We start from the raw sequence: 12,186 nt of genomic DNA, 5'->3' as shown, positions 1-12,186 counted from the left end.
CGTCGTGCTCTGGACACATTTCGTGGAGACGAACGCCAGCAATCGTGACACCAAACTGCGCCTGTGAATCCTGTCGTTGCACCACGCACTGTGCTGCTACGACAATTTAAGAAAGAGACGCTCACGGCTTGCCGCGCTGTTTTCGTCGCGGGTAATCAGTGCTACGGCTTCCGAGACAGAAAACATTGGCAGCGGTGGGATTCGAACCCACGCCTCCGAAAAGACTGGTGCCTGAAACCAGCGCCTTAGACCGCTCGGCCACGCTACCTACGCGCCACGGCGGTCACAGGAGCTGCGTTCTTACCCACGAGACCACACCGCAATGGCACAAAAACGAGAAGTAAAAATTGGCAGCGGTGGGATTCGAACCCACGCCTCCGAAGAGACTGGTGCCTTAAACCAGCGCCTTAGACCGCTCGGCCACGCTACCTGCGTCAGTGTTCTTCGCTTTTGTGGAAACAGTGCGCGACACAGCTCCCTGTTCTGCTGCAACTGGCTGCTCATCCATTGCACCTCAAACAACTGCCCTTTTCGAATAGAGATTAACTACACAGGCAGCTGCCCGCGCTCTGGTGCGGCGGCATTGCGTGTTGATAATGAACTGGTAGTGCCACCTGCAGCCTGCGGAACATGAGTGAAAAATGAAGAGGGCACTGTGATTTCAAACACTGAGTCACAATCGTCACTGCAGCGACAGCAAGGCAAAACTTTAAAATTTGCCGTGACCAGGATTCGAACCTGGGTTATTGCGGCCACAACGCAATGTCCTAACCACTAGACGATCACGGCCACGGAAGCACCGCCGAGAGCAGTTCTCGCGACTGCAAGTGGCGATGCACAGCAAAGCTCAGCCCACACACCACTGTGTCTCCCCACAGCTGTGTCAGACGCGGTCTCCATTACATGTATACTGGCAAGCGAACGTGTCTGCGCTGTTAGGACACTAAGCAGTGTGGTTAGCTGCATTCAACCCCCGTGGCAATGTCTTGCAGTCCTCCAGCTCTGTTGACCACAGGTAGGTGCCTCGATAAGAGGTGGATACATGTCGCATCGCTCTCGCCGTCACTTGTCACCACGAATCGTACTTAACGTAGTTTTCTGCAAGCGTCAGCGGAGCGTCAGTCGAGCTAAGTCGGGACAAGTCGCATAAGAGGAGCAACAAAATGCGCATTTCCGGTACCGGGAATCGAACCCGGGCCTCCTGGGTGAGAGCCAGGTATCCTAGCCACTAGACCACACCGGATAACGACGCCAGGGCTCCTCCTGCGAACACAGCAAGCTATACACAATCTACTTGACGACAACGGCAAAAATTAGCGTTTCCACCTTATAGAACGTCGTGCTCTGGACACATTTCGTGGAGACGAACGCCAGCAATCGTGACACCAAACTGCGCCTGTGAATCCTGTCGTTGCACCACGCACTGTGCTGCTACGACAATTTAAGAAAGAGACGCTCACGGCTTGCCGCGCTGTTTTCGTCGCGGGTAATCAGTGCTACGGCTTCCGAGACAGAAAACATTGGCAGCGGTGGGATTCGAACCCACGCCTCCGAAGAGACTGGTGCCTGAAACCAGCGCCTTAGACCGCTCGGCCACGCTACCTACGCGCCACGGCGGTCACAGGAGCTGCGTTCTTACCCACGAGACCACACCGCAATGGCACAAAAACGAGAAGTAAAAATTGGCAGCGGTGGGATTCGAACCCACGCCTCCGAAGAGACTGGTGCCTTAAACCAGCGCCTTAGACCGCTCGGCCACGCTACCTGCGTCAGTGTTCTTCGCTTTTGTGGAAACAGTGCGCGACACAGCTCCCTGTTCTGCTGCAACTGGCTGCTCATCCATTGCACCTCAAACAACTGCCCTTTTCGAATAGAGATTAACTACACAGGCAGCTGCCCGCGCTCTGGTGCGGCGGCATTGCGTGTTGATAATGAACTGGTAGTGCCACCTGCAGCCTGCGGAACATGAGTGAAAAATGAAGAGGGCACTGTGATTTCAAACACTGAGTCACAATCGTCACTGCAGCGACAGCAAGGCAAAACTTTAAAATTTGCCGTGACCAGGATTCGAACCTGGGTTATTGCGGCCACAACGCAATGTCCTAACCACTAGACGATCACGGCCACGGAAGCACCGCCGAGAGCAGTTCTCGCGACTGCAAGTGGCGATGCACAGCAAAGCTCAGCCCACACACCACTGTGTCTCCCCACAGCTGTGTCAGACGCGGTCTCCATTACATGTATACTGGCAAGCGAACGTGTCTGCGCTGTTAGGACACTAAGCAGTGTGGTTAGCTGCATTCAACCCCCGTGGCAATGTCTTGCAGTCCTCCAGCTCTGTTGACCACAGGTAGGTGCCTCGATAAGAGGTGGATACATGTCGCATCGCTCTCGCCGTCACTTGTCACCACGAATCGTACTTAACGTAGTTTTCTGCAAGCGTCAGTCGAGCTAAGTCGGGACAAGTCGCATAAGAGGAGCAACAAAATGCGCATTTCCGGTACCGGGAATCGAACCCGGGCCTCCTGGGTGAGAGCCAGGTATCCTAGCCACTAGACCACACCGGATAACGACGCCAGGGCTCCTCCAGCGAACACAGCAAGCTATACACAATCTACTTGACGACAACGGCAAAAATTAGCGTTTCCACTTTATAGAACGTCGTGCTCTGGACACATTTCGTGGAGACGAACGCCAGCAATCGTGACACCAAACTGCGCCTGTGAATCCTGTCGTTGCACCACGCACTGTGCTGCTACGACAATTTAAGAAAGAGACGCTCACGGCTTGCCGCGCTGTTTTCGTCGCGGGTAATCAGTGCTACGGCTTCCGAGACAGAAAACATTGGCAGCGGTGGGATTCGAACCCACGCCTCCGAAAAGACTGGTGCCTGAAACCAGCGCCTTAGACCGCTCGGCCACGCTACCTACGCGCCACGGCGGTCACAGGAGCTGCGTTCTTACCCACGAGACCACACCGCAATGGCACAAAAACGAGAAGTAAAAATTGGCAGCGGTGGGATTCGAACCCACGCCTCCGAAGAGACTGGTGCCTTAAACCAGCGCCTTAGACCGCTCGGCCACGCTACCTGCGTCAGTGTTCTTCGCTTTTGTGGAAACAGTGCGCGACACAGCTCCCTGTTCTGCTGCAACTGGCTGCTCATCCATTGCACCTCAAACAACTGCCCTTTTCGAATAGAGATTAACTACACAGGCAGCTGCCCGCGCTCTGGTGCGGCGGCATTGCGTGTTGATAATGAACTGGTAGTGCCACCTGCAGCCTGCGGAACATGAGTGAAAAATGAAGAGGGCACTGTGATTTCAAACACTGAGTCACAATCGTCACTGCAGCGACAGCAAGGCAAAACTTTAAAATTTGCCGTGACCAGGATTCGAACCTGGGTTATTGCGGCCACAACGCAATGTCCTAACCACTAGACGATCACGGCCACGGAAGCACCGCCGAGAGCAGTTCTCGCGACTGCAAGTGGCGATGCACAGCAAAGCTCAGCCCACACACCACTGTGTCTCCCCACAGCTGTGTCAGACGCGGTCTCCATTACATGTATACTGGCAAGCGAACGTGTCTGCGCTGTTAGGACACTAAGCAGTGTGGTTAGCTGCATTCAACCCCCGTGGCAATGTCTTGCAGTCCTCCAGCTCTGTTGACCACAGGTAGGTGCCTCGATAAGAGGTGGATACATGTCGCATCGCTCTCGCCGTCACTTGTCACCACGAATCGTACTTAACGTAGTTTTCTGCAAGCGTCAGCGGAGCGTCAGTCGAGCTAAGTCGGGACAAGTCGCATAAGAGGAGCAACAAAATGCGCATTTCCGGTACCGGGAATCGAACCCGGGCCTCCTGGGTGAGAGCCAGGTATCCTAGCCACTAGACCACACCGGATAACGACGCCAGGGCTCCTCCTGCGAACACAGCAAGCTATACACAATCTACTTGACGACAACGGCAAAAATTAGCGTTTCCACTTTATAGAACGTCGTGCTCTGGACACATTTCGTGGAGACGAACGCCAGCAATCGTGACACCAAACTGCGCCTGTGAATCCTGTCGTTGCACCACGCACTGTGCTGCTACGACAATTTAAGAAAGAGACGCTCACGGCTTGCCGCGCTGTTTTCGTCGCGGGTAATCAGTGCTACGGCTTCCGAGACAGAAAACATTGGCAGCGGTGGGATTCGAACCCACGCCTCCGAAGAGACTGGTGCCTGAAACCAGCGCCTTAGACCGCTCGGCCACGCTACCTACGCGCCACGGCGGTCACAGGAGCTGCGTTCTTACCCACGAGACCACACCGCAATGGCACAAAAACGAGAAGTAAAAATTGGCAGCGGTGGGATTCGAACCCACGCCTCCGAAGAGACTGGTGCCTTAAACCAGCGAATTAGACCGCTCGGCCACGCTACCTGCGTCAGTGTTCTTCGCTTTTGTGGAAACAGTGCGCGACACAGCTCCCTGTTCTGCTGCAACTGGCTGCTCATCCATTGCACCTCAAACAACTGCCCTTTTCGAATAGAGATTAACTACACAGGCAGCTGCCCGCGCTCTGGTGCGGCGGCATTGCGTGTTGATAATGAACTGGTAGTGCCACCTGCAGCCTGCGGAACATGAGTGAAAAATGAAGAGGGCACTGTGATTTCAAACACTGAGTCACAATCGTCACTGCAGCGACAGCAAGGCAAAACTTTAAAATTTGCCGTGACCAGGATTCGAACCTGGGTTATTGCGGCCACAACGCAATGTCCTAACCACTAGACGATCACGGCCACGGAAGCACCGCCGAGAGCAGTTCTCGCGACTGCAAGTGGCGATGCACAGCAAAGCTCAGTCCACACACCACTGTGTCTCCCCACAGCTGTGTCAGACGCGGTCTCCATTACATGTATACTGGCAAGCGAACGTGTCTGCGCTGTTAGGACACTAAGCAGTGTGGTTAGCTGCATTCAACCCCCGTGGCAATGTCTTGCAGTCCTCCAGCTCTGTTGACCACAGGTAGGTGCCTCGATAAGAGGTGGATACATGTCGCATCGCTCTCGCCGTCACTTGTCACCACGAATCGTACTTAACGTAGTTTTCTGCAAGCGTCAGTCGAGCTAAGTCGGGACAAGTCGCATAAGAGGAGCAACAAAATGCGCATTTCCGGTACCGGGAATCGAACCCGGGCCTCCTGGGTGAGAGCCAGGTATCCTAGCCACTAGACCACACCGGATAACGACGCCAGGGCTCCTCCAGCGAACACAGCAAGCTATACACAATCTACTTGACGACAACGGCAAAAATTAGCGTTTCCACTTTATAGAACGTCGTGCTCTGGACACATTTCGTGGAGACGAACGCCAGCAATCGTGACACCAAACTGCGCCTGTGAATCCTGTCGTTGCACCACGCACTGTGCTGCTACGACAATTTAAGAAAGAGACGCTCACGGCTTGCCGCGCTGTTTTCGTCGCGGGTAATCAGTGCTACGGCTTCCGAGACAGAAAACATTGGCAGCGGTGGGATTCGAACCCACGCCTCCGAAAAGACTGGTGCCTGAAACCAGCGCCTTAGACCGCTCGGCCACGCTACCTACGCGCCACGGCGGTCACAGGAGCTGCGTTCTTACCCACGAGACCACACCGCAATGGCACAAAAACGAGAAGTAAAAATTGGCAGCGGTGGGATTCGAACCCACGCCTCCGAAGAGACTGGTGCCTTAAACCAGCGCCTTAGACCGCTCGGCCACGCTACCTGCGTCAGTGTTCTTCGCTTTTGTGGAAACAGTGCGCGACACAGCTCCCTGTTCTGCTGCAACTGGCTGCTCATCCATTGCACCTCAAACAACTGCCCTTTTCGAATAGAGATTAACTACACAGGCAGCTGCCCGCGCTCTGGTGCGGCGGCATTGCGTGTTGATAATGAGCTGGTAGTGCCACCTGCAGCCTGCGGAACATGAGTGAAAAATGAAGAGGGCACTGTGATTTCAAACACTGAGTCACAATCGTCACTGCAGCGACAGCAAGGCAAAACTTTAAAATTTGCCGTGACCAGGATTCGAACCTGGGTTATTGCGGCCACAACGCAATGTCCTAACCACTAGACGATCACGGCCACGGAAGCACCGCCGAGAGCAGTTCTCGCGACTGCAAGTGGCGATGCACAGCAAAGCTCAGCCCACACACCACTGTGTCTCCCCACAGCTGTGTCAGACGCGGTCTCCATTACATGTATACTGGCAAGCGAACGTGTCTGCGCTGTTAGGACACTAAGCAGTGTGGTTAGCTGCATTCAACCCCCGTGGCAATGTCTTGCAGTCCTCCAGCTCTGTTGACCACAGGTAGGTGCCTCGATAAGAGGTGGATACATGTCGCATCGCTCTCGCCGTCACTTGTCACCACGAATCGTACTTAACGTAGTTTTCTGCAAGCGTCAGCGGAGCGTCAGTCGAGCTAAGTCGGGACAAGTCGCATAAGAGGAGCAACAAAATGCGCATTTCCGGTACCGGGAATCGAACCCGGGCCTTCTGGGTGAGAGCCAGGTATCCTAGCCACTAGACCACACCGGATAACGACGCCAGGGCTCCTCCAGCGAACACAGCAAGCTATACACAATCTACTTGACGACAACGGCAAAAATTAGCGTTTCCACTTTATAGAACGTCGTGCTCTGGACACATTTCGTGGAGACGAACGCCAGCAATCGTGACACCAAACTGCGCCTGTGAATCCTGTCGTTGCACCACGCACTGTGCTGCTACGACAATTTAAGAAAGAGACGCTCACGGCTTGCCGCGCTGTTTTCGTCGCGGGTAATCAGTGCTACGGCTTCCGAGACAGAAAACATTGGCAGCGGTGGGATTCGAACCCACGCCTCCGAAGAGACTGGTGCCTGAAACCAGCGCCTTAGACCGCTCGGCCACGCTACCTACGCGCCACGGCGGTCACAGGAGCTGCGTTCTTACCCACGAGACCACACCGCAATGGCACAAAAACGAGAAGTAAAAATTGGCAGCGGTGGGATTCGAACCCACGCCTCCGAAGAGACTGGTGCCTTAAACCAGCGCCTTAGACCGCTCGGCCACGCTACCTGCGTCAGTGTTCTTCGCTTTTGTGGAAACAGTGCGCGACACAGCTCCCTGTTCTGCTGCAACTGGCTGCTCATCCATTGCACCTCAAACAACTGCCCTTTTCGAATAGAGATTAACTACACAGGCAGCTGCCCGCGCTCTGGTGCGGCGGCATTGCGTGTTGATAATGAACTGGTAGTGCCACCTGCAGCCTGCGGAACATGAGTGAAAAATGAAGAGGGCACTGTGATTTCAAACACTGAGTCACAATCGTCACTGCAGCGACAGCAAGGCAAAACTTTAAAATTTGCCGTGACCAGGATTCGAACCTGGGTTATTGCGGCCACAACGCAATGTCCTAACCACTAGACGATCACGGCCACGGAAGCACCGCCGAGAGCAGTTCTCGCGACTGCAAGTGGCGATGCACAGCAAAGCTCAGCCCACACACCACTGTGTCTCCCCACAGCAAAAATTAGCGTTTCCACTTTATAGAACGTCGTGCTCTGGACACATTTCGTGGAGACGAACGCCAGCAATCGTGACACCAAACTGCGCCTGTGAATCCTGTCGTTGCACCACGCACTGTGCTGCTACGACAATTTAAGAAAGAGACGCTCACGGCTTGCCGCGCTGTTTTCGTCGCGGGTAATCAGTGCTACGGCTTCCGAGACAGAAAACATTGGCAGCGGTGGGATTCGAACCCACGCCTCCGAAGAGACTGGTGCCTGAAACCAGCGCCTTAGACCGCTCGGCCACGCTACCTACGCGCCACGGCGGTCACAGGAGCTGCGTTCTTACCCACGAGACCACACCGCAATGGCACAAAAACGAGAAGTAAAAATTGGCAGCGGTGGGATTCGAACCCACGCCTCCGAAGAGACTGGTGCCTTAAACCAGCGCCTTAGACCGCTCGGCCACGCTACCTGCGTCAGTGTTCTTCGCTTTTGTGGAAACAGTGCGCGACACAGCTCCCTGTTCTGCTGCAACTGGCTGCTCATCCATTGCACCTCAAACAACTGCCCTTTTCGAATAGAGATTAACTACACAGGCAGCTGCCCGCGCTCTGGTGCGGCGGCATTGCGTGTTGATAATGAACTGGTAGTGCCACCTGCAGCCTGCGGAACATGAGTGAAAAATGAAGAGGGCACTGTGATTTCAAACACTGAGTCACAATCGTCACTGCAGCGACAGCAAGGCAAAACTTTAAAATTTGCCGTGACCAGGATTCGAACCTGGGTTATTGCGGCCACAACGCAATGTCCTAACCACTAGACGATCACGGCCACGGAAGCACCGCCGAGAGCAGTTCTCGCGACTGCAAGTGGCGATGCACAGCAAAGCTCAGCCCACACACCACTGTGTCTCCCCACAGCTGTGTCAGACGCGGTCTCCATTACATGTATACTGGCAAGCGAACGTGTCTGCGCTGTTAGGACACTAAGCAGTGTGGTTAGCTGCATTCAACCCCCGTGGCAATGTCTTGCAGTCCTCCAGCTCTGTTGACCACAGGTAGGTGCCTCGATAAGAGGTGGATACATGTCGCATCGCTCTCGCCGTCACTTGTCACCACGAATCGTACTTAACGTAGTTTTCTGCAAGCGTCAGCGGAGCGTCAGTCGAGCTAAGTCGGGACAAGTCGCATAAGAGGAGCAACAAAATGCGCATTTCCGGTACCGGGAATCGAACCCGGGCCTCCTGGGTGAGAGCCAGGTATCCTAGCCACTAGACCACACCGGATAACGACGCCAGGGCTCCTCCTGCGAACACAGCAAGCTATACACAATCTACTTGACGACAACGGCAAAAATTAGCGTTTCCACTTTATAGAACGTCGTGCTCTGGACACATTTCGTGGAGACGAACGCCAGCAATCGTGACACCAAACTGCGCCTGTGAATCCTGTCGTTGCACCACGCACTGTGCTGCTACGACAATTTAAGAAAGAGACGCTCACGGCTTGCCGCGCTGTTTTCGTCGCGGGTAATCAGTGCTACGGCTTCCGAGACAGAAAACATTGGCAGCGGTGGGATTCGAACCCACGCCTCCGAAGAGACTGGTGCCTGAAACCAGCGCCTTAGACCGCTCGGCCACGCTACCTACGCGCCACGGCGGTCACAGGAGCTGCGTTCTTACCCACGAGACCACACCGCAATGGCACAAAAACGAGAAGTAAAAATTGGCAGCGGTGGGATTCGAACCCACGCCTCCGAAGAGACTGGTGCCTTAAACCAGCGCCTTAGACCGCTCGGCCACGCTACCTGCGTCAGTGTTCTTCGCTTTTGTGGAAACAGTGCGCGACACAGCTCCCTGTTCTGCTGCAACTGGCTGCTCATCCATTGCACCTCAAACAACTGCCCTTTTCGAATAGAGATTAACTACACAGGCAGCTGCCCGCGCTCTGGTGCGGCGGCATTGCGTGTTGATAATGAACTGGTAGTGCCACCTGCAGCCTGCGGAACATGAGTGAAAAATGAAGAGGGCACTGTGATTTCAAACACTGAGTCACAATCGTCACTGCAGCGACAGCAAGGCAAAACTTTAAAATTTGCCGTGACCAGGATTCGAACCTGGGTTATTGCGGCCACAACGCAATGTCCTAACCACTAGACGATCACGGCCACGGAAGCACCGCCGAGAGCAGTTCTCGCGACTGCAAGTGGCGATGCACAGCAAAGCTCAGCCCACACACCACTGTGTCTCCCCACAGCTGTGTCAGACGCGGTCTCCATTACATGTATACTGGCAAGCGAACGTGTCTGCGCTGTTAGGACACTAAGCAGTGTGGTTAGCTGCATTCAACCCCCGTGGCAATGTCTTGCAGTCCTCCAGCTCTGTTGACCACAGGTAGGTGCCTCGATAAGAGGTGGATACATGTCGCATCGCTCTCGCCGTCACTTGTCACCACGAATCGTACTTAACGTAGTTTTCTGCAAGCGTCAGCGGAGCGTCAGTCGAGCTAAGTCGGGACAAGTCGCATAAGAGGAGCAACAAAATGCGCATTTCCGGTACCGGGAATCGAACCCGGGCCTCCTGGGTGAGAGCCAGGTATCCTAGCCACTAGACCACACCGGATAACGACGCCAGGGCTCCTCCTGCGAACACAGCAAGCTATACACAATCTACTTGACGACAACGGCAAAAATTAGCGTTTCCACTTTATAGAACGTCGTGCTCTGGACACATTTCGTGGAGACGAACGCCAGCAATCGTGACACCAAACTGCGCCTGTGAATCCTGTCGTTGCACCACGCACTGTGCTGCTACGACAATTTAAGAAAGAGACGCTCACGGCTTGCCGCGCTGTTTTCGTCGCGGGTAATCAGTGCTACGGCTTCCGAGACAGAAAACATTGGCAGCGGTGGGATTCGAACCCACGCCTCCGAAGAGACTGGTGCCTGAAACCAGCGCCTTAGACCGCTCGGCCACGCTACCTACGCGCCACGGCGGTCACAGGAGCTGCGTTCTTACCCACGAGACCACACCGCAATGGCACAAAAACGAGAAGTAAAAATTGGCAGCGGTGGGATTCGAACCCACGCCTCCGAAGAGACTGGTGCCTTAAACCAGCGCCTTAGACCGCTCGGCCACGCTACCTGCGTCAGTGTTCTTCGCTTTTGTGGAAACAGTGCGCGACACAGCTCCCTGTTCTGCTGCAACTGGCTGCTCATCCATTGCACCTCAAACAACTGCCCTTTTCGAATAGAGATTAACTACACAGGCAGCTGCCCGCGCTCTGGTGCGGCGGCATTGCGTGTTGATAATGAACTGGTAGTGCCACCTGCAGCCTGCGGAACATGAGTGAAAAATGAAGAGGGCACTGTGATTTCAAACACTGAGTCACAATCGTCACTGCAGCGACAGCAAGGCAAAACTTTAAAATTTGCCGTGACCAGGATTCGAACCTGGGTTATTGCGGCCACAACGCAATGTCCTAACCACTAGACGATCACGGCCACGGAAGCACCGCCGAGAGCAGTTCTCGCGACTGCAAGTGGCGATGCACAGCAAAGCTCAGCCCACACACCACTGTGTCTCCCCACAGCTGTGTCAGACGCGGTCTCCATTACATGTATACTGGCAAGCGAACGTGTCTGCGCTGTTAGGACACTAAGCAGTGTGGTTAGCTGCATTCAACCCCCGTGGCAATGTCTTGCAGTCCTCCAGCTCTGTTGACCACAGGTAGGTGCCTCGATAAGAGGTGGATACATGTCGCATCGCTCTCGCCGTCACTTGTCACCACGAATCGTACTTAACGTAGTTTTCTGCAAGCGTCAGCGGAGCGTCAGTCGAGCTAAGTCGGGACAAGTCGCATAAGAGGAGCAACAAAATGCGCATTTCCGGTACCGGGAATCGAACCCGGGCCTCCTGGGTGAGAGCCAGGTATCCTAGCCACTAGACCACACCGGATAACGACGCCAGGGCTCCTCCTGCGAACACAGCAAGCTATACACAATCTACTTGACGACAACGGCAAAAATTAGCGTTTCCACTTTATAGAACGTCGTGCTCTGGACACATTTCGTGGAGACGAACGCCAGCAATCGTGACACCAAACTGCGCCTGTGAATCCTGTCGTTGCACCACGCACTGTGCTGCTACGACAATTTAAGAAAGAGACGCTCACGGCTTGCCGCGCTGTTTTCGTCGCGGGTAATCAGTGCTACGGCTTCCGAGACAGAAAACATTGGCAGCGGTGGGATTCGAACCCACGCCTCCGAAGAGACTGGTGCCTGAAACCAGCGCCTTAGACCGCTCGGCCACGCTACCTACGCGCCACGGCGGTCACAGGAGCTGCGTTCTTACCCACGAGACCACACCGCAATGGCACAAAAACGAGAAGTAAAAATTGGCAGCGGTGGGATTCGAACCCACGCCTCCGAAGAGACTGGTGCCTTAAACCAGCGCCTTAGACCGCTCGGCCACGCTACCTGCGTCAGTGTTCTTCGCTTTTGTGGAAACAGTGCGCGACACAGCTCCCTGTTCTGCTGCAACTGGCTGCTCATCCATTGCACCTCAAACAACTGCCCTTTTCGAATAGAGATTAACTACACAGGCAGCTGCCCGCGCTCTGGTGCGGCGGCATTGCGTGTTGATAATGAACTGGTAGTGCCACCTGCAGCC

The 12,186-nt window shown here is 54.7% G+C and overlaps 36 non-coding genes across 36 annotated transcripts; all 36 read right to left on the bottom strand.

Annotated features, from left to right (window-relative positions):
- Positions 1-186: 186 nt before the first annotated feature.
- Positions 187-268, bottom strand: Trnal-cag. The gene has a single exon. It is a non-coding gene; the product is annotated as a tRNA-Leu (tRNA).
- Positions 269-348: 80 nt separating this feature from the next.
- On the bottom strand, positions 349-430 carry Trnal-aag. The gene has a single exon. It is a non-coding gene; the product is annotated as a tRNA-Leu (tRNA).
- Positions 431-717: 287 nt separating this feature from the next.
- On the bottom strand, positions 718-789 carry Trnah-gug. Its single transcript has one exon. It is a non-coding gene; the product is annotated as a tRNA-His (tRNA).
- Positions 790-1,171: 382 nt separating this feature from the next.
- On the bottom strand, positions 1,172-1,243 carry Trnae-cuc. The gene has a single exon. It is a non-coding gene; the product is annotated as a tRNA-Glu (tRNA).
- Positions 1,244-1,521: 278 nt separating this feature from the next.
- On the bottom strand, positions 1,522-1,603 carry Trnal-cag. Its single transcript has one exon. It is a non-coding gene; the product is annotated as a tRNA-Leu (tRNA).
- Positions 1,604-1,683: 80 nt separating this feature from the next.
- On the bottom strand, positions 1,684-1,765 carry Trnal-aag. Its single transcript has one exon. It is a non-coding gene; the product is annotated as a tRNA-Leu (tRNA).
- Positions 1,766-2,052: 287 nt separating this feature from the next.
- On the bottom strand, positions 2,053-2,124 carry Trnah-gug. The gene has a single exon. It is a non-coding gene; the product is annotated as a tRNA-His (tRNA).
- A 371-nt stretch (positions 2,125-2,495) lies between these two features.
- Positions 2,496-2,567, bottom strand: Trnae-cuc. The gene has a single exon. It is a non-coding gene; the product is annotated as a tRNA-Glu (tRNA).
- A 278-nt stretch (positions 2,568-2,845) lies between these two features.
- Positions 2,846-2,927, bottom strand: Trnal-cag. The gene has a single exon. It is a non-coding gene; the product is annotated as a tRNA-Leu (tRNA).
- An 80-nt stretch (positions 2,928-3,007) lies between these two features.
- On the bottom strand, positions 3,008-3,089 carry Trnal-aag. Its single transcript has one exon. It is a non-coding gene; the product is annotated as a tRNA-Leu (tRNA).
- Positions 3,090-3,376: 287 nt separating this feature from the next.
- Trnah-gug lies at positions 3,377-3,448 on the bottom strand. The gene has a single exon. It is a non-coding gene; the product is annotated as a tRNA-His (tRNA).
- Positions 3,449-3,830: 382 nt separating this feature from the next.
- Positions 3,831-3,902, bottom strand: Trnae-cuc. The gene has a single exon. It is a non-coding gene; the product is annotated as a tRNA-Glu (tRNA).
- Positions 3,903-4,180: 278 nt separating this feature from the next.
- Positions 4,181-4,262, bottom strand: Trnal-cag. The gene has a single exon. It is a non-coding gene; the product is annotated as a tRNA-Leu (tRNA).
- A 449-nt stretch (positions 4,263-4,711) lies between these two features.
- On the bottom strand, positions 4,712-4,783 carry Trnah-gug. The gene has a single exon. It is a non-coding gene; the product is annotated as a tRNA-His (tRNA).
- A 371-nt stretch (positions 4,784-5,154) lies between these two features.
- Trnae-cuc lies at positions 5,155-5,226 on the bottom strand. The gene has a single exon. It is a non-coding gene; the product is annotated as a tRNA-Glu (tRNA).
- Positions 5,227-5,504: 278 nt separating this feature from the next.
- On the bottom strand, positions 5,505-5,586 carry Trnal-cag. The gene has a single exon. It is a non-coding gene; the product is annotated as a tRNA-Leu (tRNA).
- Positions 5,587-5,666: 80 nt separating this feature from the next.
- Trnal-aag lies at positions 5,667-5,748 on the bottom strand. Its single transcript has one exon. It is a non-coding gene; the product is annotated as a tRNA-Leu (tRNA).
- A 287-nt stretch (positions 5,749-6,035) lies between these two features.
- Trnah-gug lies at positions 6,036-6,107 on the bottom strand. The gene has a single exon. It is a non-coding gene; the product is annotated as a tRNA-His (tRNA).
- Positions 6,108-6,489: 382 nt separating this feature from the next.
- Positions 6,490-6,561, bottom strand: Trnae-cuc. The gene has a single exon. It is a non-coding gene; the product is annotated as a tRNA-Glu (tRNA).
- A 278-nt stretch (positions 6,562-6,839) lies between these two features.
- Trnal-cag lies at positions 6,840-6,921 on the bottom strand. The gene has a single exon. It is a non-coding gene; the product is annotated as a tRNA-Leu (tRNA).
- Positions 6,922-7,001: 80 nt separating this feature from the next.
- On the bottom strand, positions 7,002-7,083 carry Trnal-aag. Its single transcript has one exon. It is a non-coding gene; the product is annotated as a tRNA-Leu (tRNA).
- Positions 7,084-7,370: 287 nt separating this feature from the next.
- Positions 7,371-7,442, bottom strand: Trnah-gug. The gene has a single exon. It is a non-coding gene; the product is annotated as a tRNA-His (tRNA).
- Positions 7,443-7,745: 303 nt separating this feature from the next.
- On the bottom strand, positions 7,746-7,827 carry Trnal-cag. The gene has a single exon. It is a non-coding gene; the product is annotated as a tRNA-Leu (tRNA).
- An 80-nt stretch (positions 7,828-7,907) lies between these two features.
- Trnal-aag lies at positions 7,908-7,989 on the bottom strand. Its single transcript has one exon. It is a non-coding gene; the product is annotated as a tRNA-Leu (tRNA).
- Positions 7,990-8,276: 287 nt separating this feature from the next.
- Trnah-gug lies at positions 8,277-8,348 on the bottom strand. The gene has a single exon. It is a non-coding gene; the product is annotated as a tRNA-His (tRNA).
- A 382-nt stretch (positions 8,349-8,730) lies between these two features.
- Positions 8,731-8,802, bottom strand: Trnae-cuc. The gene has a single exon. It is a non-coding gene; the product is annotated as a tRNA-Glu (tRNA).
- A 278-nt stretch (positions 8,803-9,080) lies between these two features.
- Positions 9,081-9,162, bottom strand: Trnal-cag. Its single transcript has one exon. It is a non-coding gene; the product is annotated as a tRNA-Leu (tRNA).
- Positions 9,163-9,242: 80 nt separating this feature from the next.
- On the bottom strand, positions 9,243-9,324 carry Trnal-aag. The gene has a single exon. It is a non-coding gene; the product is annotated as a tRNA-Leu (tRNA).
- Positions 9,325-9,611: 287 nt separating this feature from the next.
- Positions 9,612-9,683, bottom strand: Trnah-gug. The gene has a single exon. It is a non-coding gene; the product is annotated as a tRNA-His (tRNA).
- A 382-nt stretch (positions 9,684-10,065) lies between these two features.
- On the bottom strand, positions 10,066-10,137 carry Trnae-cuc. The gene has a single exon. It is a non-coding gene; the product is annotated as a tRNA-Glu (tRNA).
- A 278-nt stretch (positions 10,138-10,415) lies between these two features.
- Trnal-cag lies at positions 10,416-10,497 on the bottom strand. Its single transcript has one exon. It is a non-coding gene; the product is annotated as a tRNA-Leu (tRNA).
- Positions 10,498-10,577: 80 nt separating this feature from the next.
- Positions 10,578-10,659, bottom strand: Trnal-aag. The gene has a single exon. It is a non-coding gene; the product is annotated as a tRNA-Leu (tRNA).
- Positions 10,660-10,946: 287 nt separating this feature from the next.
- Positions 10,947-11,018, bottom strand: Trnah-gug. Its single transcript has one exon. It is a non-coding gene; the product is annotated as a tRNA-His (tRNA).
- Positions 11,019-11,400: 382 nt separating this feature from the next.
- Positions 11,401-11,472, bottom strand: Trnae-cuc. The gene has a single exon. It is a non-coding gene; the product is annotated as a tRNA-Glu (tRNA).
- Positions 11,473-11,750: 278 nt separating this feature from the next.
- On the bottom strand, positions 11,751-11,832 carry Trnal-cag. The gene has a single exon. It is a non-coding gene; the product is annotated as a tRNA-Leu (tRNA).
- An 80-nt stretch (positions 11,833-11,912) lies between these two features.
- Trnal-aag lies at positions 11,913-11,994 on the bottom strand. Its single transcript has one exon. It is a non-coding gene; the product is annotated as a tRNA-Leu (tRNA).
- Between the last annotated feature and the right edge of the window lie 192 nt (positions 11,995-12,186).

Source organism: Schistocerca piceifrons, unplaced genomic scaffold, assembly GCF_021461385.2.
Source record: "Schistocerca piceifrons isolate TAMUIC-IGC-003096 unplaced genomic scaffold, iqSchPice1.1 HiC_scaffold_575, whole genome shotgun sequence".
Classification (NCBI taxonomy): Eukaryota; Metazoa; Arthropoda; class Insecta; order Orthoptera; family Acrididae; genus Schistocerca; species Schistocerca piceifrons.
This window is presented reverse-complemented; position numbering and strand designations above follow the sequence as displayed.